Below are 23251 nucleotides of genomic sequence, written 5' to 3'. Positions count from 1 at the left end.
TGAAGTGTCTGATTCAGACTTTTGTTACTGTAGCAAAACCTAACCTATCCTGACCTTTATGTTCATCTTCCCACCTCCCTGACTTTGAAGGCATGCTTCAGCTTTTAAAAGAAACAAACATTACCCAAAACAACTGAGTCTCTTTCTAACTTACCTTTTCCCAGCCCTTTTCCTTGACCCCCCCAAACAACCACCATCCAAAGATGGGATGCCTTTGTCCTATTCATGTTGGGTACGTTTATTCCATAAACATGTGTCCAAGACAATATATAGTATTGATTCATGTTTTCTTTACATGAATGATGTAATAATACTGACTTATTCTGCAAATTGCTTTTTTCATTCAATATTATTATTTTAAATATATTGATATTGGTACATAGTTTATTCAATTTAACTTCTACATTGCTTTTCTTTTTCTTAAATGTGTTACAATTTATTAAGCCCATTTTCTTAATAATGGGCTTTAAAATTTCTATTCCTTCACTTCATATTGTCAGACTTTAAGAATTTTAGCTAATCTGATGGATATGAGATGGATCTCTTAATTTTTAAATCTGCATTTCTTTATTAGTGAAGTTAGGCATTTTACCATATGCCGAGAATCATTTCTCTTTCCACACTTTGCATGTTCATACAGTCTGCCAATGTATCTCGATTGCTTTTAATTCTTCTTATGGATGTATAGGATTTCTCTGCTATATTCAGGGTATTAATTCTTTGTCAGTTACATATGTTGAATGTGCATCTGTGACTTGCTTTTAATTTTTTTTTTTTTTTTTGCTGCCCAGTTCTCAGTTGTTGCAAGCCACTGGCTGCCTGCTTCTGGACACACTTAATTTTTCAGATCATGGCAATGACATGGTGAAAACAGCTTGGAGGTGAATTTTGAAAGGCCTGTGTGAGTAAATGTTCCTTGACTCTAAATATCTGTCGTAGGCTCAGGAATGTGTTCTTACAAAAGAATCTGTGAAGGACCTGTTTTGCTTACTCAAGGATCTCATTTGCTAATATAATTCTGTGGTGAAAGCAAAAGAACCAGGTGTAAGTGGAAAAAAAACCTTAGTCACTAAGGCTTGTTTGGGCTGCTCAGTGATGAACACTGGGGTGACAGGTTCTCCTGCCATGGTGAATCCTGGCAAGATTCGTCTGGCTCTCCGGACATTGTGCAGCCCCAGCATATGTGGGAGGACACCTGAAAGAAGTTTCGTCCTCAGGGGTCTCTCCTCTCCACCTACACACCTTGGAGAGCCTTCACCAGGGTGTGATGGTGGCAAGTCTGGGACGCATTCATCAGAAGGTAGGAGAAAGCAGTGTCTTGAAAGTGCCTTTAGCTTTCCAGTGGGGAGAGTCATTTTCAAGCTTTGTTTATCTCTCCATGCCTCAGCTAACCCCAGGAGAAAACCTTAGCTCAGGACAGGAAGCTCAGAGCACCCAAAAGGATGACTACAGAACTCAGGACTATTTATGTCTGCCTCTCACATGTCGCTCCATCTCTGCCCCAGGAGGCCAGGCTGCGCAGGTGCTCTAAGGGCACCTGATACCCCATCACTCCCTAGGAAACCAATGGGCATGGAGGAAGCTGAGCTCTGGGATCAATTACGCTGGTGAAGCTACAAAGGCTAGGGATGAGCCAGGAGTGTCGTGGCTTAGGAACGACTTGCTGAAAAAAGACTCGATGTTCCCAGGTGGAATCCAGTGGCCCCAGGGGGAAGTGACCCAGCATGTCTGGCCCATCGGCCCTAGTGCTTGGCCCGAGGAGCCAGGACACGCCTGCCGTTCCGGCTGACTCACTAGAGTGGCAAATTCTTTTCTCCTGTACAGTCCTCTCATCTTCAAAGGGAATTTATTAAGCCCCACAATGCCATCAGCACTGAGCCAGGTGTCATACTGGCCCATTAGGTGGACACAGGCCTCTGCCCCAGGGAGCGTGCCGAATGAGGTGGAGGATAGCAGCTGAGACTGTTGACATTGTCCGAGATTATCCTGAAGCAGCTGGTACAAACCCTCCTGCTCTTTGCAACAGTGTGTATGAAACTCTCAGCACATGCTGTGTTCTCTCTTCATCCCCTTGCCTTAGCTCTCTCTGTTCCTTTTGCCTGGAATGCTTTTCCACTCTGTGTGCTTAGTACCTTCAAATGCCAACTCCTAGGCAGAGTCTTGGGCTTCCCTTATGGCTCAGCAGTAAAGAATCTGTCTGCAATGCAGGAGACCTGGGTTCAATCCCTGGGTTGGGAAGATCCCCTGGAGAAGGAAACGGCAAGCCACTCCAATATTCTTGCCTGGGAAATCCCATGGACAGAGGAGCCTGGTGGGCCACAGTCCATGGGGTCTCAAAGAGTTGAACACAACTGAGCACAGCGTACACACACAGGTGGAGTCTTCCCTGACAACCCCGGGTGGAGCTGACCTTTCTGAAGTCTGCATCCACATGGCATTTTGTATCCTTATTAATATGGCGCATACCACTTATGCCAGAAACTTCTGCTTACTTGTTTATCTTCCTTTGTGGAGTCTGGCTTTCTTGAAGGTGGCTTTTCTGGCTTTTTCCTCTATATTTCCCCACCAAGAATCCAGTAGATTCTCAGTAAACACATGTGGATTAAGTACAGCAAGGGCACAGCATGTGCTTTCACCTGATTCCACCTTGTGGCATGACTGTAAGCAGGTCACGTGTGTCTGAGTCTTAGTTTCCTGCTCTGTAAAATGGGAGCGGGGAGGATAAATAAGGTAGAGGGCCTCCAGGAAGTTTTCTGGCTCTATCATCTATAATTTGAACCTTCTGGTCTAGAAGAAAACTGAGAGTTCATTATAATTCAGTAAGGACCAGGGTACTGTTCTAATTTACATGTATTAAAGGGCCCCATAGATACTTTCCACCTCTAGTCTGTCACCTTTACAAATTAGAATTGTGCAAATTCTCTGACTGAAGCTTCAAGAGGCTTGTGATTGATTACAGGAAGTATATACATTTTATCTTCCCTGGGGAATAAAACTGTTGAACTAAGAGATTCTTTGAAAGGGATTTCTGACTATATCTTCTGATGACTTTTGTCAGCCTGGGTGCTGGGAGGGGTCCTTGCGTGACTGTGCATGTCACCGCAGCATCTCTCTTCCCATGGATGCAGGCTGCATATGTCAGTTCCAGTAGCTTCTGACCCATGGACCAACAGTTTTCCTACACCATCTCTGCCTCTTGAGTTAAAGGTTTGAAATTCCCTGCTTGAATAGTATTGAGTGGCTCTCATCTTCATAAGATGCTGGGTACTCAGTCGCTTCATTCGTGTCTAACTCTTTGCAATGCTATGGATTGTAGCCCACCAGGTTCCTCTATCCATGGGATTTTCCTGGAAAGAATACTGGAGTGGGTTGCCATTTCTTCCTTTAGGGGATCTTCCTGACCCAGGGATCAAACCCATGTCTCCTGTGTCTCTTGCTCTGTAGGCGGATTCTTTACCACTGAGCCACCATGGAAGTACTTATAAGAAGCTAATAATACACAATTTTGATCTTATCCTGCCTATGAAGAGAGGCAGGACAAAGGTTATTATTGACCCATTTTGCAGATGGAGCTAAGACTCAGGTGAAGTGACTTCAGGAGCTGCATGATTAAGAACTTCTGAGTCTGGCCTAGGGAAAGCCATTTAGAATCCCACTGTTCTAAATTTCATGGACTGCTTTAAAGATTGTTTACATGGCTGTTTTCTTGACTGGTTGCCCTGAGGCTTATTATTTGGTGAAACCAGATGCAGGTGAATTCCAGAAGGAAAGAAGGGATCCTAACCAACTTCTGATTTTGTGGCACCAAGAGGCTGTGTTCATTAGTGAGAAGGGAAGTCAGATGAGCTAGGACTGTCCACTGGAGGTTTCTATTGTTAGCATCTTACTTTGCCAGAGAAGGAGTTGTCGCAACCTGAAGGAGGGCCTCCCCCTGAAAGCCTGAGAAGACTCAGATGTAGGGCAGGGCGAGGGGACATCTTAGGGGTGTGGGGTCTTAGTGTCCTCCCTTTATCTCAAATGGAGCTCAAGGCGGGTATAACTTGCTAGTTGTATCTGTGAAATGGAGATGATACATCCTTCCCAGCTTACATCAGGGGGCGATTGTGAGGGTCACATATTATATGGAGGTGACAGTGTTCTGGAAACTCAAAGTGCTAGATGAAAATCAGGCAGCCTCATTCCACTTCCATAACTACAAATGATCTTACTGGAGGGATGGGCGCTCAGACCAGTGTTCTTTTCCTAAAAGTGGTTGCAAGATGCATTATGCAAGAGAATACATAACATAAAGTATGAATAACCACAGTTCTTGTCAGAACACTGGAGAGGATTAAGTTAGGTAATGATGTAAGGGCATTTTAAAATGGTAACAACTGCTATTGTTATGACGTTCTTGTTCCTCAAAGGTTAAAAGGTAGTTCTTAATAACCTGAATGGAATTTACCCAAACCCTCTGTGGTGCTATTTATGTTGTAGCCCTGCCTCATCCTGGGACTAGTTTCACTTGGCTGAGAAGTAACGAGATGGGCTGGGCTGGAACTCCTCTGCTCAGATTTTATTTCTCACATACCTTTTGTATGCTCTTTCTGAGTCAATGGCTCTAGCTTTCTATAACAACCTATAGGCTCTGGTCCCTTTAGCGCTAACTGATCCCTGAGGACTAATTCCTTTCAGAAGAGGGTTTGTTTGTTTGTTTGTTTCCTTTCTTTTACCTGGGGGAAAAATAGTTATTCTTATAAATTGTGAAGGAAAACTCCTTGGGAACCTAAAAAACACTTGAAGTGAGTAGGGTGCAAACTTATCTTAATAATATCAAAGGAAAGCATACACGCTTTTTATTTCCTAAGAGAGGTAGAGGCACCTTATGATATGGGATATGCACTGAAGATATTAAATTGTAAATAAAAAATTAAAGCCATAAAAATAGCAAGAAGACAAATATGTTAATTATAAGGCTTTCTCAGTACATTACTGCAATTGAACGTTAAATATATCTCTGAGCTTCCTGGCAAGCCAGGCAAAAAGTAAACAAGATGACTTACGTTATGTTCTTTTTCTGATTGAAGGGAGTGTCTTGATTGTTTGAATTTTTTTCTGGTACTAATGTTGAAACCAAATTTCATACCGAGTAATCCTCAAAGGTAATGAATCTCTTTAGCAAGAGTTTTACGTCTAATGCAGGAAAGTTCTTATATCTCCCTCTTGTTCCCCCTTTTGAGTTCAGAGACTCATATTAACTATGCCTAAATTTCTTCCCCTAGATATTCCAAAGTCACCTCAAACTGAACATATACCAAACTGAACTTCTTTCTGAAATTAGTTCATTCTCCTGGGTTCATTAATTCAGTTAAAGCAGCACATACACAAGCTGCCCTTGCCATAGAAATCTAAGGATTGGAGCTTCAGCTTAAGCATCTTATGGCCTAATTCTTACATCCGTACATGACTACTGGAAAAACCATAGCTTTAACTATATGGACCTTTGTCTGCAAAGTGATGTCTCTGCTTCTTAACATGCTGCCTAGGTCTATCATAGCTTTCCTTCCAAGGAGCAAGCGTCTTTTAATTTCATGGTTCCCATCACTCCTATCATTTGTTTAGATGACTCTAACCCTAACCTCCAGCCTGCACCCGATCCATCCTAGAGACTCTCTCTCTTGATTTTGTTTAAATCCACCCTCTGGATTTGTTTAAATCCATCACCACTAGTTTAGGTCTCACCTGGGCTACTGCAATGGCTTTTTAATTTGCTTTCTTATGATTTCAACCTGTTTTGAACACTGCTTCTCTAGAAATGGATCTATAAAAGTACAAACTGAATCCTTCTGCAGGTTTTCCAAAGGCTATGCATGGCCTTCACCATGAAATCTATACTCCATGCTTGGCAGGTGAGAGTTTCCAGCCTCATCTGCCAGCACACCTCTTACAAATTCTCTATCACAGTCTACTTGTTCCCTTAGCATACATCATGCTCCTGACTCTGTGCTTTGCACCACCTATTCCTTCTGCCTAGAGATCCCTCCTATTTTGCAAACCTGGCATCCTCCATTCTGGAAAGCACTTCTCATCCCCTCTCAACCCCCACCATAGTTAGGTGCTCGCTGCTCTGGAGACCCCAGGACCTAGCATATCTCAGTTATACTTAACACATGGTGCTGTAACCATTGGCTTTGTTTCTGAATCCTCCAAGAACATTAACTCTTTTGGGAGCAACAGTGGTGGAGTTTGTTTTCTTGGGCTCCAAAATCACTACAGATGGTGATGGGAACCATGAAATTAAAAGACATCACTCCTTGGAAGGAAAGCTATTACAAACCTAGACAATGTATTAAAAAGCAGAGACATCACTTTATTGGGGCTTCCCTGATAGCTCAGTTGGTAAAGAATCCTCCTGCAGGGCTGGAGACCTCTGTTCGATTCCAGGGTTGGGAAGATCCGCTGGAGGAGGGATAGGCTACCCACTCCAGTATTCTTGGGCTTCCATTGTGGCTCAGCTGGTAAAGAATCTGCCTGCAATGCAGGAAACCTGGGTTCAATCCCTGGGTTGGGAAGATCCCCTGGAGAAGGGAAAGACTACCCACTCCAGAATTCTGGCCTGGAGAATTCCATGAACTATATAGTCCATGGGGTCACTAAGAGTCAGATGCGACTGAGTGCCTTTCACTTTCAGTTTGCTGACAAAGGTCCATATAGTTAAAGCTATGGTTTTTCCAGTAGTCGTGTACAGATGTAAAAATTAGACCATAAGATGCTTAAGTTGAAGCTCCAATCCTTTGGCTACCTGATGCAAAGACCTGAATCATTGAAAAAGACCCTGATGCTAGGAAAGATTAAAGGCAAGAGATGGGCAAAAGATTGAAGGCAATAGAGGATGAGACGGTTGGATAGCATCACCGACTCAAAGGACAAGAGATAGTGAAGGACAGAAAGCCTGGTGTGCTACTGTCCATGGGATTGAAAAGAGTCTACATGACTTAGCAACTGAAAAACAACAAAAGACAGAAATGGAATCTCATTCATCCTTAGTCTCCAGCTCTATATGTGTGTCTGACATAATTGGAGCCTGATAAGTATTTGTTGACCAAATGGGTGGAAGAAAAGATAGAACACTGTTTGACATGCCCCAGTGAGGTCAAGTTTAGGATGTGTTCACTAGTAATACAGGGATCCACAGAACTTTTTCTTTAAGATATCTAGAGGAGTGGGTAGAGAGAGAGTGCTTTAGGGAAACCTCCCTTGAAGGCATATTTCTGTGCCAGCCTTTGGTAGCAGCTGGTGGCTGACAATGAATGGCCTTGTTTGCAGAGACCTCAGTGACTGATATCCTGTGTGCCAACCAGACAAATCTATACGTCTTGATCATCCTATATGTGGGTGGATGGGTACTATTAATACTATTCTATTAAGAGAAGAAAGAAGCCTTGGCCAGGTCATGGATTATGATGGTGTCTTCCTGGGTTTCCCTCAAGAAGTATTACTTTCCATCTATGCCCTGGCACAGCATGGATTGAGCCCTTTCCTTGCTCCACTCCATTGAGTTTTGCATCATGTACCATTTTTGTCATATGCATCTGTATTAACAGGGGCACTTGTATAAAATGCAGATTTCCCCAGGCCCCCTCATCCCCTCAGAGATGGTCTCCAGGTTGGCTGGGGAAATCTATCAAGTAAGCTCCATTGCCTAGCTCCTCGCTGACCCTGTCCCAGCTCTAGACTGACAGAGCCTGGGCTCAATCTTGTTTTTAACCTCCATGGGTCATTTGGTGTGAAGGTCTGTGGGCACAAGTAATTTCCAATGTCCCTGGGCCCAGCACAGCAGAGCTTAACCACCCCACAGTCCTGGGGGCTGCTCTCTTCATGTCACACCGATCCCGCCTGGGAGGAGCTCTACTCCAGGGAAGGGATTTGAGCTCCTGTGCAGGGCTTTTCCAGTGTGGTGTTGGTTGATAATTCTTACGAATAGCCATGACCAGTAATCCATTTTTGGAAGTTAATCATAATCACTCAAAGCCCAGTAGGATTTTGCTGTTCTCAAAACACTCGCACTGGTGTGATTGCCTTTGATCTCACGGTAGCCCTATGAGGCAAGTAAACCAGGGTTGTTCCCATTTTACAGATGTAGAAACTGAGACTCAGAGAAGGCAGGTGACTTATAAAAGTTCACACAGATGGGATTGCTAACCCTTGGTCTCAAGTTTCCTGACTCCATCTTGATGCTGTGTTCTGTTTTACCTTGCTTACTGATCTATTATCAGATTTGCAAGTTGAAGAAGAGGAACATTACTTAGGATGATAGAACGGTATTTTAGGGTTCATCAATGTCCATAAAGAAATCCACAATTGAGATTTTCTATAAAAATGCTAAGTACAAATTTAAATAAAAATGTTCATCTTTGAATTACTGGAGGAACAGACACTGTGACTAGATATTAAAACTTGAACCTTGTGTATTAAGAAGTGTTCCGAAGTCCATTATACCAACCTCAGCATTGAGCAAAGTTTCTGTAGTATGATGGAACTGGCTTGCATTCAGTAGGGAGCGCCAGTTGTGGGCATCTTTTCCTCACTTCATGGTTTAGTAATATCACATCGGTAGCTTGAAATCAGCCTGGCGCTAGAATTTACCCCATGGAAATCAGCAAATGCTACAATTCTGGGCTTTGTCATCCCAGAGAACCAGTTGTTAAACATTTACCATCACACCACTGTTTCCAGCTAACAGTGACTGGCACACACTAAGAATTTGAAAATTCTTCTCTGTCGTCTGTGTGGGACAATCTTCAGTTTTCCATTCTAACCACAAGTCGTACCCCATTCATGGACTATGCCATTCCTTAAACATGAGATTCTTTTCAGCTGAGCTTGCAAAACCAAGGTGTATGGGCTTCTACCAATAGTCCTTCATATTTGTACAGTTTGCAGATTGTTTGCATACCCCTCGTTACCTCAGAGCTTTCTGCGATCTGTGGGGCAGATGCCTTCTCCTTTCAGTAGAAAGGAAGGTCCTGAAGATCCCACAAAGGATGTGACCACTCGCAATGTCACAGGCCTAATGAGTGCAGACAGGGGCTTGAATCCTTGTTCTGTGCTCCTTCCCCTGGTACCAGGTGCCCTCCTTCACCCAGGACACTTGCAATACCTGTAGCTCAGGCTGTGGTCTTGGTCATGGAGAAGGTTTGCCTAGATGCAGTCTGGGGTGTAACATGTCTCTTAGCCTTTGGCAGAAAAGGATAACAGGCTAGCTTGGGAGTTTCTGCAAATAACAGCTTGCCCCACTTTACTGGTCTCATGCAAGGGCAGAAGTCTACTTTCCCTCCCCCTTAGCCTTGATCCTCTCTTTGATTCCTTTAAAAACTATTCTGGAGACTTTGTGTCTTTAGGTCCTGCTCTCAGCAGAAATTTGGAGCCTCCTGAGTGACCAGCATTAATGCCCCACTTCCCCTCTTGCACAACTCCCAGCTTCTCGACTGCCCAGTGATGGAATTATTGATTGGTAAGCATTTCACAACACATTTTCAAAACATGCTGAAGGTCAAGAATTAATGACTCACGGGCAGTCACATTTCTGTCTGCCGTGGCCCTTCTACGTTATATTAGTGAGGTTGGTGAATATAAGACCAGGGAGAAACTGAGATAAAAGTCAACTCTGTCCAACTCTGGCCAGCAGGACTATTTAGTGGCTGAAAAAAAAAAATAATTCTTGGTCTTCTCTTTAGTGTGTGTTCTGTGGAATCACTTGATTTTTAATACCAGGTATCTTGAAGAATATAAGATGAAATTGAAGGATTTCAGGACTGATTTTGCCACCAACTTATCCCAGTAGGTCAGAGTACCAGGGAAGTACTCAGCTGAAGAAAAAGGCCAGGGTGATATATGGAGGAGGGGGGTGTGGTGGGGGTAGGTGGGACTATACTTCTCTCTCAGTCTGTGATTGTACAGGGGTCCTTTAGACCTGTAGAGAGATAACCCTGGATCCAGTCTTGTAGATAACTGTTCATCTCCTTGAAAAAGTGAACATTGTTAGTCGCTCAGTTGTGTCTGACTCTCTTGTGACCCTATGGACTGCTGTGTGTGTGCTAAGTTGCTTCAGTCATGTCCTATTCTTTGCGACCCCATGGACTGTAGCCCACCAGGCTGCTCTGTCCGTGGGATTCTCCAGGCAAAAATACTGGAGTGGGTTGCCATGCCCTCCTCCAGGGGAGCTTCCTGACCTGTGTCTCACATCGAACCTATGTCTCATGTCTCCTGCACTGGCAGGCGGGTTCTTTACCACTAGTGCAACCTTGGAAGCCCATGGACTATTGTCCACAGCCTTTTTTTCAGGTAAAAATACTGGAGCGGGTAGTCTTTCCCTTCTCCAGGGGATCTTCCCGACCCAGGGCTCAAATCCTGGTCTCTTGTATTGCAGGCAGATTCTTTACCAGCTGAACCACCAGGGAAGCCCATTCACCTCTTTGTTTGAGGCCAATAAGAACTCCTCTTGGGATACTGTGGAAGAGCACCTAGCACCGAGAGTTCCAGACCAACTGGTTCACTCTCAACTTGGCCACCTATGGTTTGCGTACACTAACAAGTTGCTAAACCTGTTAGAGCTTTAGTTTCCTCACCTGTGAAATGAAGACAATGACAAAGGCCTCCTTTCAGAGGGTTGTTTCAAAGATCAAGTGATAAAGTGTATGCAAACTTTTTGGGTACAAACTCTAATGCATAAAAGACCTACAGTCTGATTCTCCATGGGCTGGTTTAGAGGTTTGGGGGCAAAGAATAGCAAGGGGATATTTTTTCTTCTTGATATGAAAATTTTTTCTCACCTTTTTCCCCCTAAAGTAATCTAATTTGCAGAATTAGAATTTCTGAATGCCTTTTCAGGAACAATTATGGAACTGAAAATTTCTTCATCATTCTCCTGTAGGTGTTCATACTCTAAATACCTGGAAGGTCCTTTAATATCATCACAGAAGTAAGTGTTTTGTAGTTGAAGTAATTAGTGGTGTTTGCACTGCAGTACTCTTGCATGGAAAATCCCACAGACGGAGGAGCCTGGTGGGCTGCAGTCCATGGGGTCGCTAAGAGTCGGACACGACTGAGCAACTACACTTTCACTTTTCACTTTCATGTACTGGAGAAGGAAATGGCAACCCATTCCATTGTTCTTGCCTGGAGAATCCCAGGGACAGGAGAGCCTGGTGGGCTGCCATCTATGGGGTCGCATAGAGTCGGACACGACTGAAGCGACTTAGCAGCAGCAGCAGCAGCACCTCCTTTACTTACCAGCATAGCCCCTCCCCACCCATACACCCACATAGCCCCCTCCCTCTCCAAGCTCATGTGGGCAGCATCGCTCCCCTCACCCCTGACTAGAGGAACAAACCAGTAAAAAAAGGAAGTAAATTCACTTATGTAAAGTACATTCTGGGTGAGGAAAGGCAAGCATGTCTTTGTCTTCTCTTCAGGACATATCAGGACTTACAGAGAACTTGGCAGTCTCCCGCTCTCACCTCTTCATTGTAAAAAAGAGCCACAAGGCTCAGAGCTGAGAAATGACTTCACCAGGGTCACATGGCTAGCTGGGGCAGCATCAGGATTCAAGTCCCCATCCCCTGACTTCTCCTACTCCTCTCTCTATTACACCAGATGTGGAGAGGACACAGAGAACATGAAAGTAGAAAGAAAAGAATACATTCTGGTTGGATATCTTGGGCTTCTGGTTTTCAAGGATAGTTTTATGATCAGTGGCAATGATGCCTCAAAAGCTATGGTGACTAGCTTGAATGAACTTCTGTAACAAACTCTTATCACAGCACATGATGCGTCAAACACCTGCTAGATCTGAGCGCTGGCACCAAAGCTGATTTCACGGTCAAAGAAAAGAGGGGGAAAGAAACTTGGCTGAACAAAGCTGGCAGACTTTTCACTAGAAAATTCACAGGTAATTTCTGTAGGAACAGGAACACATTTCCAAAGGCTTTTAAAATGTCTTTAAATGTGAGAGGGTGAATTTACCAATTAATGAAGTGAAGGCCACTGAGGACCGTTTGGTGCCTAAGGCCTCTTCCAGACTGGTCCCTTCTACCTGCCTTGGTCAGAGTCCTAGCAGCCTCAGGATGGGCAGGTTCAGAGGTTTGCCCTGAGGTTACTGATTTCCATCTAGGCTCCCACACAAACACATTCCAAAGACTCGGGCTTCTCCATGGAATCTCTTCTCATTACCAGATGAAGTCAGAGGGGCAGGGGCCATCTGTCTCTCAAACAGAGTCTACCCATACAAAGTGGATTCTTTAGCCTACTATGGAGGTCAACCTACATCAACAGAACAGGCAGTGGTCAAACACATGGTCACTTCCCTTTGGCTACCTACAAATATTTGAGCTGCAAGGTCTGTTCATTTGTTTACTCTTCTAATAGCTATTATTGGGAGAGCATAGGGTTAGAATCCCCATGGGATGTGCGGCTTGCTGGACCTCAGTTTCCTCACTTGTAGGGTGCTACTCATTGTCTGCCTTGTGGACCTTGCTAGTTGTTTCAGGAATCATTTGAATGACACATGGAAGTGCTGTTTCAACCCTAAAGGCTGCTGTGAGAGTAAAGGATTGTTGCTACTACTCTGTGTCCAACAATGTGCTAGGCACCAGGAGGATAACAAGAGAAACGTAAGAGATGATCCCTACACTCCAGGAACCTATAACCCTGTATTAGGAAACAAGACAATTCATTTGGGTATCCAAATGAAATATGCGAAACGCCTCAAGGCTTTATTAACTGCTTAAATGATGGGTAAAGACTCTAAGATTTGTAGGAGCTCAGAGAAGCTGAGATCATCAGCCAGGCTGAAGATGTTGGGAATGATTCCTGGAGGAGGTAAGGCTTGAGTTGGGTGATGAAGTAGACAAAGAAGACAGAAAATCTCTACATCAGGGTGTGGCATAATGGAGTCAAATAGTGGAAGACTTTCTTGATAGATCAATCCACTTGGCATTAGAGTTACCATCAAGCTTTAGTTATGGATTTAAGGATTTGAGAGAGTTATTGGAAAGAGAAAGTCAGGACAGTTTTTAGGTCAATAATAAGCCATGATAATGATATAGGAGGACTCACATATGAAAGATGGACTTGTGGGGAGATACAGGAGAGAAAGGGGATGGTGGGGGAGTCCAGACTCAGGATGCTGTGGTTTGGACCAGACCAACGGAAACGGTAAGAGCAGGAATTACATGTAAGTGAAAGAGTTCTGCTTGTAACAGGAGAACAAAGTCACCTTATTAAACTTTCCTCCTTTGTTCGTGTCTCAACTTTGTGTTTTGAGTTAAATTGGTCAAGGAGGAGCAAGAAATAGGGAGCATCTCTATGTGAACACTGGAAGATTCCAGAAAACCCAAATTGGTCTCACAGTGTCTATTTCTCTCTGCATAAAAATAGGATTTGAAGTTACTGGCTGATCCAAAGAAACATAGATTTAGGAGATGGCCAAAATCATAAAGTTCACCTGTTCACACCTGTGGCCAATTTCAGAACTTCTGCTCCAATATCTCCAGGAAATACGCATCCGTTCTCTTCTTAAACTTCTCTAGTGAAGAGCATTCACTAGTGCTTGAGGAAGACCTGTAGTTAGTTGTATCTGTGCTTCACAATTTTTAAACCTTGAACTTTTGTGGATTTCCATAATTGATTCTCTTATTTGTCCCCAGAGGCATCCAGAACTTTTTACATTCCTTTCACATCTTCTTGATTCAGTCATTTAATTGCAGAAGCAGGGCCTACCTTCTAAGTTTTCCTTGTCACTAACACTTATAAATTACCTTTTAAATTAAATAACTGAAGTGCCACAAAATCTCATTACTTCTATTTTTGGTTATCACTTGACCCCAAGAAAAGAGACTTTGACTCTGGACTTTACAGAAAAAATAAATAAATAAAAAAAGAAAGAGAAAATTAGGATCCTTCTTATCCTTCTTTCCTTACTTCGACTGGGGTGTTTTATCTGCCTTGTACAAAAGTCAGGTCCCACAAAATAGGTGTTTTCATCTCTTTGCTTTTTCACCTGAGTGGCTGGATATCTTTCCAGGGATTTAGTATCAGAAATCAAATCCAAGAAGTTTAACTCAATTCAGGAGTCCTGCCAAGTAGAGGGTGAAGTCAGGTCAATTAGAGGGGGCAGCAAACAAGAAGCTTTTAAAAAGCTGCTGCTGTATATTTCTTTACCATCTGAGCCACCAGGGCTGTATATTTAGAGCAGAAAACAGCTTTAGTCAGTAGCAGTTTTTAATTAATAAAACATAAAACAAAATAAATCATTACCATCACCATTGCCACCATCATCACCAACATCAACCAGGCAAACCCTCAAATGTCTTCACTGACACAGAAGGAAGATTTGTATAAACACACTACTGTTCTCTTATGGCCTTTACTGTTGTCTAAGCAAGTTATATTGACATGGTCTCTTGTAGGCTATGTTGCAGAAAAACTTCAGTATTTGCTGAAAAGTTTAGGGTATAAAGGATCATCTTAACAGAACATAGAAAATGCTCCATCAGATCAAAACCAACAAGTAAACAAACAGAAGCAGGTCAGTTCTCTTTCTGGCACTGAGCAGGACCATATGCTTCCAGAGATGATAATTTAAAAATAGCCTGTCACACAGCTCACATTGTCACCCTGGGACATGGTGGGGGTGGGAAGTATTGCCTCACACTTAATGATAGTGACACTTCACATTTGTCCCAACCTGTTTTCAAAGCAACTTGGAGTACTTTCCAGTTATTAATTTTTCTTAAAAAAAAAAAAAAAAGTCGAATCCTTCTGGAGTCCCTAGAAGTTGAGTAGGAGCTGGTACGAGTCTTCCCACTTTACAGAGAAGATGACTGAGGTATTGAAAGATAAAGTTACTAAGGATTACGGGGTGACTCAGGGATTAGTCTTGTGCTGTTCGAAGCACGCTGGGCTGACAACTGCAGCAACATCCTGGGCTGTGAGAGCCACGAGTTCATAGGATGTTGCACAAAAAAGAGAGACAGTTGCTTCCCATTGCTTCTGTTTTGAAATGTACTTGCCTTTCATTGTTAGCATTTCATCAGTTTCCAATTTTAAGGCAAGTGGCTTACTAGCCATGGTGACCTATATTTGCAGACCCATGTACAGAGGCATGACTATAATCACACATCTCTGCACTTTCTGGCAACTGAGATGATTTTATACTCATCATTTCATCAGGTCTGTGTAATGATCTGTAACTTAGGTAGGGCCAGAGGTTTAAGGGAACAAAGGCTCAGGGTGTGAAGGAACTTTTTCACCTTGTGAGTGCAACAGACACCGATGGAAATCCAAGTCTTTTCTCTGCATGTGTGGGATGTTTTCCTGCCCCATGCCTTCATCTAGGTCTAAGCCAAGTGGTGAGACTTGGCTGCAGACTGTGAGTTACTAGGAAAAACATCCCCTTCTGTGCTCAGGTTTGACTCTTCCCTCCATCTCCTAGTTTGATACCCAACACTCAGTTTCTAATTGGTTGCATAACCTTGAAGGGGGGATTCTAGATGTGGCAAAAACCAAAGGAAGCCAGTAATGAACTCCCTTTTCCTGGGGAAGGAAATTTCTTGACATACTGAGAGGTCCAGGCAGATGGTCTGGATACATGTGGAGTTCACTGATGTGTTTATTGAGTAGCCTTAACCCCTATTCCAACTGTAACTCCCTCTGCTCTGTATCATGACCGCTCTCTTTCCAACACCCTAAATTCCCTTGCTGCTTTCCCCTTCATTGGGCAAAACCCCCATCCTGGTGAAATGTGATTATCTTCTTGGTCCTCCTTTGCTTGCAACTAAGCAACAGATGCTGTTAAGAACACTGCGGATCATGTGGTCACTTTAAATTTATGACCACAACCCTCAGTGGATCCTGCCAGTGTGCCCTCTAACACTTTTAGCAAATTTACTTTATCAGGCTCTGGATTGATTTTTTCATACCTTTATCTCCCTCTGAAATCTCCACTGGGCTGCACCCTCTCTGGACCTCAGGATGATGACATTCCTGCTTTGCTATCAGAGGAAATCACTATATCTTTCCACTACCAACTGCTTAATTCACCTGCATCTGGACCCACATACACTGTCTCCTTCTTATTAAGAGGAGGGAGTGTCACAGCCTCTTAAGTTCACTTCTTCCATGTGTCCTCTGGATGTTATCTCCTTTCATGTACTTCTTTCCTGAACATTATTTTCTCTTATTTTGTTACATCCATTCTATTAGCAAACAAATATGTTTTCATAACAACAATTAAAAAACTGCAACTCTCCCTTGACCCTACATATCCCCATAGCTGCCATCCCGTTTCTCTGATGCCTTCACAAAAAAACAAAAAAAGTAAAATCTGTATTTCCTATCTCCTCTGATCAGCTCCCATTCTTTCCTCAACAGTGCTCCAAATTTCTTCTGACCCTATACTTAACAGCCCTTATCAAGTTCACCGATGGGATGCACCCAAAGCCAAAATATATTCAACTAACTGGATTATTCGATAGAATGCAGCATGGTTGATCCTTCTGATTTTGAACGTTTTCTTCTCTAGCTTTCTGGGATTCCACACTCATCTCATTTGCCCTTACCTTTTTGTCTCCTTGTCTGGCTCTTTCTCCTCTGTATCAAATTTTGGAGTGCTCAGAGATTCTTGTTTCAATTCTCTCTCTACTCATCCTAGATAAGCTCCATGAGCCCCAAAGCCTTAATATACTATCTATATGCAGATGACTTCAAGTTTCTGTCTCCACCTGACTACTCCCTTGAGTTCCAGACTTGATAACTCTAATTGTATATCTAATAGGTGTTTCACACAAACCATGACCCAAACCAAACAATTGATTTATCCCTCTCTCCTCCTCCTATTCCTCCTTCTCAAGTCTTCCCTGTCATGGGAAGTGGTTTGAGCCTTCTAGCTGCTATTTTTTCAGGGTAAATTCTTGAATCATTCTAGTCATTTTCCTGACTTCCTTCAAACCCCATGTTTAATCCATTAGCAAGTTACATTGACCTTTACGTCTAAAATAGGTGTCAACTCAGACTATTTTTCATTATCTCCACAGCAACAATCTTATTCCAACTACCATCATATTCTTTCCCTAGACTCTTGTGCCCCTAGTAATTTTCTGTGCAGTCACAAGAATGATGTTTCGAGAATCACAAATTATGTCACCTCTCTGCCAACTCCTCTTACTATGACCTGTAAAACCATACAGGTCCAGCCCCTGACTTCTGTCTTATTGTTCAGTTGCCAATTTGTGTCGAACTCTCTGTGACCCCATGAGCTGCAGGCTTCCCTGTCCTTCACTGTTTCCCTGAGTTTGCTCAAACTCATGTCCAGTTGAGTCAGTGATGCTATCCAGCTGTCTCATTCTCTGTTGCTCCCGTCTCCTTTTGCCCTCAATCTTTCCTAGCATCAGGGTGTTTTCCAGTAAGTTGGCTCTTTGCATCAGGTGGCCAAAGTATTGGAGCTTCAGCTTCGGCCTTGGTCCTTCCAATGAATATTCAGGGTTGGTTTTCTTTAGGATTGACGGGTTTGATCTCATTGTTGTCCAAGGGACTCCCAACAGTCTTCTCCAGCACCGGAGTTCAAAAGCATTAATTCTTCAGCTCTCAGCCTTCTTTACGGTCCAACTTTCACATCTGTACATGACTACTGGAAGAACCATAGCTTTGACTATATGGACCTTTGTCAACAAAATTACATTTAGCATCATCTCCTTTCAATCTCAGCCTTATCCACAATGTTCACTGTGTTTTTTCTCCCTCAGACTTGCCAACGCTTCCCAACCTGAGGACCTTTGCACTTGCTTTCCCCTTCTGCTAGATGCTCTTCTTGCCCACTTTCAGTGACTGCTTCAACTTATCATTCAGGCCTCAGCACAAATCTTGTCATTCCCTGGGAGCCAATTCACCTGAGCCGTGTTGCTAAGGTGGTCCCCTCCAGGACCAAGAAAATAAGTTTCCTCCCCACTTCCCCACCCCTAAACAAGTGTTTTCATTTAGGTTGAATCTGGGTGAATTACACCCTCAACTATTATAAGTGAGTCAGTATAAAAATTAACATTGAAATTTGTGCCTACTCTATCCCTTGTGGTTTAAAAAACATGATTTAAGCGTGTCACTCAGTGATCTTTCTACGAAGGCCCATCAGACGAATTCTTTTAGGCCTAAGGGCTAAAAAGTCTGTTTCTCCTGAGGAACTGGTAATGGGACACTGACTTGCCTTTTTTTTTTTTTTGGCTTTGCTAACACAAAGCTCAGAGCCACAATCTTGGCTGAATTATTACAAATGTGTAGAACTATAGGACCTGGTTACCTGTGTAGACAGCAGCATTCAATAGAACTTTCTACAATCATGGAAATATTCCACATCTGCAATGTCTAATAAGTAGCCATCAGCTACATGGAGTCATTGGGCACTTGAAAGGTGGCTAGTGGCCCTGGGAGGCTAGATACTTTTTTATTATATTTAGTTTTAATTAATTCAAATTTAAATAGATATATGTGCCATTGGTGGAGAAGGCAGTGGCAACCCACTCCAGTCCTCTTGCCTGGAAAATCCCATGGATGGAGGAGCCTGGTAGGCTGCAGTCCGTGGGGTCGCTAAGTGTTGGACACGACTGAGCGACTTCACTTTCACTTTTCACTTTCATGCATTGCAGAAGGAAATGGCAACCCACTCCAGTGTTCTTGCCTGGAGAATCCCAGGGACGGGGGAGCCTGGTGGGCTGCCGTCTCTGAGGTCGCACAGAGTCGGACACGACTGAAGTGACTTAGCAGCAGCAGCAGCAGCAGCATGTGCCATTGGACTTCCCTGGTGACTCAGACAGTAAAGAATCTGCCTGAAGCTTGGGAGACCCAAGTTCAATCCCTGGGTCAGGAAGATTCCCTGGAGAAGGGAATGGCAACCCACTCCAATATTCTTGTCTGGAGAATTCCATGGACGGAAGAACCTGGCAGACCACTGTCCATGGGGTCACAAAGAGTTGGACACAACTGAGCGACTAACACTTTCACTTCACATGTGCCATCGGACCACATGGGCCTGGGTATTCTATGGTTTATCTCCAAGACATTAGAATTTATTTTAATGCACACTTTATTATTGGTTATTATATTTCATTAATATTTCATTAATCATTTGTGGCTGGTTAAAACACACACACACACACACATTTAAATGAGTAATTGAAGATCACGTGGAGAGAGGAGCCTGGCAGGCTACAGTTCATGGCGTTGCAAAGAGTTGGACACGATTGAACATGCGTGCTTTAGTATGTTTTTAGCCTTAGGCGACATGGTCAGCAAATGCAGACAATGAGTCTAAAATTCTCCCTCTTTTTGCACAGCTCTGTGGAAAGGCTCTAGCAGTAAGTCTGAGCTCCAGATTCTAACCTTTGTTTTGGAGTTGAACAGGAACTGTGACTCCAAATGAGCCAGCTATTCAGTATGTTCAGATGTAAAATGGGGTTTCTAGAATGATGGCTTGGTGCTTTTGGCATTTGAGATGCCAGATGTGTAGCCCCTGCGCCTATTCCCACGCTTTCTGGAACCTGGAAGCTGGCCCGTGGCTACCTACTTGGAATATAAGGCAGATGTCAGGAGGTGATTTCATTCCTGCCTGTACCTGAGGCAGAGTCACTGATAAACCAGCTTAAAACAAATATGAATTGTCCCATCTTCCAAACATCTTCAGGGAAGGAGAACCCACCCCCAGTACTTAGGTATTTGGATGGTTTTCAATACAGGATGAGCTACCATTTTTTTAATTATATGAAAACATAGAACTGATATCAGAAGACTTGTGTTTCAATCCCATCTCAGCAACTAACTAGCTATGCAACTTTGATTAAGTCAGTTTCCTTTTCTCTCATATGGGAGGATTGAACAAAATGACATTTAATTTCCTGTCTTACACTAGCCATAACAATAATAGCTAACATTGATTGAGAGCTTAGAATGTGCTGAGGTGCAATACCTTATTTAGTCCTACAGTGGTGACAAGACTATTTCCAGGACAGGAGAAACTGAACTTCAGTGTTTCCTGAGAGTTGGCAAATGGTGGATTCTCTATCTGAACCCCATGGTCTGTGTTCAGGATTCTCTTTCTTACCTATTCTACATTCTCCAGCATTTTGTTTTTTCATTGGCCTGAACACTTTTGTTTTTCTGGAGTTGTCTTAATCCTCTCAACCAAAGCTTCCCAATCTGGGCCCCCGTGGACCCAAATATTGTCTCCTTAGTCCTTGGAGTAATCAGAATCAGTGGGTTGGTTGCCAACATAACAAGTACACAATTATTCGTTTGCCTACTATGCTGTATAAGTATTAATACTATCACTTTCTAAGGATGCCATAATATGGAAAATGTTGGAAAGCATGTCGATTTAGACATACATCATGACTCACTTGAAAGCTTTAGCTTGGACATTTCACAAGTCATCGCACATACATTTTACAAGATTGTATCAGCAAGAGATGTTCTGTCTCACAAATTTACTCCCTCAGATGGGAGTATCACAGTCATTTCTGCATCTCCAACACGTCCATCTCAGAACCATCTCCGAAGCTGATCCTCAGACTAGAAACTATCTTGCTCGGTGACAGGGTAGCATCCCCATATTGGTTAGAATCCTAGAATTTAGAGCCAGAAGGAAGTTTAGAAAATTTAAGGCCAACCCAAAGAAGGTAGAAGATTTTTTCAAGGTCAGTGTCAAAGTTGGAATGAACACTCTGGTCTCTCTCATGCCCAATCCAGAGCCCTTTCCCAATCTGAGCCCCATCTCTTAGACTGAGCAACAGAATTGGTTTTGTTGGGAGATGAGGCAGAGGAAACATAACTGAAATTTCATCTCTCCTCTGCAGATGCCAGGAGCAGTGGAGCACCACTGGCAGAAGAACCTGCCTCCGTGCTCCTTCAAAGGCCACAGACCCATGAGAACCATTCACTGTAGCCTGAGCCACATGCCTAGAGGCCACAGCAGTGCACAGGAAAGCGAGGGGAAGTGGAAACGTGCGAGCAGACGGCTCAAAGCAACGGGCTCACCACCGGAAAAAAAAAATAAAAATAAACACGCTCAGAAATAGTGTAACTGATATGCAAAGGAGATCAAAACAAGGGTTTTTAAAATATCTTGGCTGCTTTAGAGGTGGTGGGGGGTGGTAAATGAAGCGAGGTTACCAATGGTGGTAGGGGAAGGGGGCGATGAGGGGATAGTTCACTGTAGCCTGCTGGGTCATGGGAACCTGGAACCCCCAGGGGCACTTCAAATGAAAATGTGGGAGGTCTAAATCCCCACGGGGAGCTCCGAGGCAGGCATGGACTTGGGAGCAAGAACTGCAGAAACCCTCAGCCCCAGACTCCTCCCTTCCTGACCCCCTTACTGTCCCCTGAGATTCTGTCCCCTCACTGTGTGTCGTGGCCGTTTTCTTGGAGCAGGGCACTGAGGCTCAGAGGAGCCAGCCATGGAGGCACTCGGAAGTCCACCCAACTTGGCTGAACTTCAAGATTCAAGTCCGCAGTTTGGAGCCACGTTTCATGATTACGGGCTGAGCTGAGCAAACGCATGGAAGACAAATTCCCCAATCAAAGTGCAATTCCCTTTCCTTTCAGTGGGTCATGAGCAACTGCAGACACGCGCTCTCTTCAGAGGAATGGTTTATTTTGAAACTGGTTCCTGAAATGGGAAACCCAAAGGTTAATGATGGCCCTGCTGGCTGTTTATAGCCTCCCTCTGCCAATGTAACCATCCCTAATAATAGCTCAAGGATCATGGGACTTTTCCAGCATCAAAGGCCACTGGTCAACAGCATAGGTAAAAAAGGGAGCATTCGCTTCTCTGTTGATCCAAATGGCCTCATGGATTTTAAGAGAGGAAAGACACTGGGCAGGAGTGGGTGGCCCAAGCTTTGGAAATTAACCATCCCTTGGACACGACTGAGAGACTTCACTTTCACTTTTCACTTTCATGCATTGGAGAGGGAAATGGCAACCCACTCCAGTGTTCTTGCCTGGAGAATCCCAGGGACAGGGGAGCCTGGTGGGCTGCCATTTATGGGGTCGCACAGAGTCGGACACAACTGAAGCGACTTAGTAGCAGCAGCAGCAGCAGAATACAGATTTAGCATTTAAACTCACAAAGCACATCCACATCTATTATGGAGAGATATGGGCTGCTGCTGATATGGTGGCTGATGAAGGCTGGGGAGTGCCACAGGGGAGAGTTCACTGTGGGCTGAGGCCACCCAAGGAGACTTCTAGCAGGAGGTAGCCCTGAAGGAAACAGCATTTGGAAGGCTAGATCTGGGGTGAAGTATGGGGAGGAAGTCTGAAGAAGGCACAGGACAAAGGTCCAAATGTTTAAAAAGTGCAGAAGATAGTATTGAAAATTCAACTAGACCCACCCAGCAGAAGCAGTGGAAATAATGTTGAGGAAACACTCTGAAGTCACACTGTGGAGGGCTTTGAGAGATCAGCCAAATCACTGGAATTTTATCCTGGAGGCAGGAGGAATCTCTGAAGCTTTGTGAATGTGAGAGTAGTCAGAGAACAATGGTAATCTAGAAAACCCCTTTTAGCCAAATATGCAAGATGTATAATAAGGGAGTAGCTGGGAGAAGAGACATCATAAGGAACACTGGACTTAGAATCAGGAGGCTGATGACGTTGCTGTCTATGTAAACTTGGACAGATCACGTCCAGATATATGCATAATTGCATGGGACTGTCTTCTCTCAAATGTGAAATACTGCCCCGATGTCAGGGAGGCCTTGGACATCATATACCAAGAGGTTAAAATGCTTTGTTAAACTAGAAAACTGGGGGGTAATGATCCAGGCTGGCAGGAGGCAGTAGAGACAAGAGTTGGTTGGTGACCCTGGAGTTGGGAGGTTAGGGGGAGGTTGAGTGAGAGGCTCCATTTGGGGGGAACATCTTCCCTCTGGAGAGATATCTTTTCCTCCATGGCATGTCCTGGATCACCTGGCACAGACTGGGGGTCAGCAAAAGATGGGGATGTGTGGAGCTAGCAATCAAGAGCTGAAGATGAGAAGTCCCCCAGGTCCCTGGTAACTTCCTCAAGGGAAAGAAAGAAAACACACAGCTAGCCTTTCAATCTTAAGTTTGAAATAAAAACAAACATTTGGGTTACTGTTGTGCAGAGTTGCCGAGTAATCATGGAGGGCAAAGAAGAGCTGGTTTGCACAAGGTGGTTGCTCAATGGAAAGGTCTTGCCTGCAGA

The 23251-nt window shown here is 43.8% G+C and overlaps 1 long non-coding RNA gene across 1 annotated transcript; it reads left to right on the top strand.

Annotated features, from left to right (window-relative positions):
• Nucleotides 1-1090: 1090 nt before the first annotated feature.
• LOC104998643 lies at nt 1091-21948 on the top strand. Its single transcript, XR_826491.1, has 3 exons — nt 1091-1300; nt 9381-9493; nt 20877-21948. It is a non-coding gene; the product is annotated as an uncharacterized LOC104998643 (long non-coding RNA).
• Nucleotides 21949-23251: the final 1303 nt, after the last annotated feature.

The sequence above is a fragment of the Bison bison genome, unplaced genomic scaffold, assembly GCF_000754665.1.
Source record: "Bison bison bison isolate TAMUID 2011002044 unplaced genomic scaffold, Bison_UMD1.0 scf7180017864333, whole genome shotgun sequence".
Taxonomy (NCBI): domain Eukaryota; kingdom Metazoa; phylum Chordata; class Mammalia; order Artiodactyla; family Bovidae; genus Bison; species Bison bison.
The sequence above is the reverse complement of the archived record's forward strand: the minus strand, read 5'-3'. Positions and strand labels throughout refer to the sequence as shown.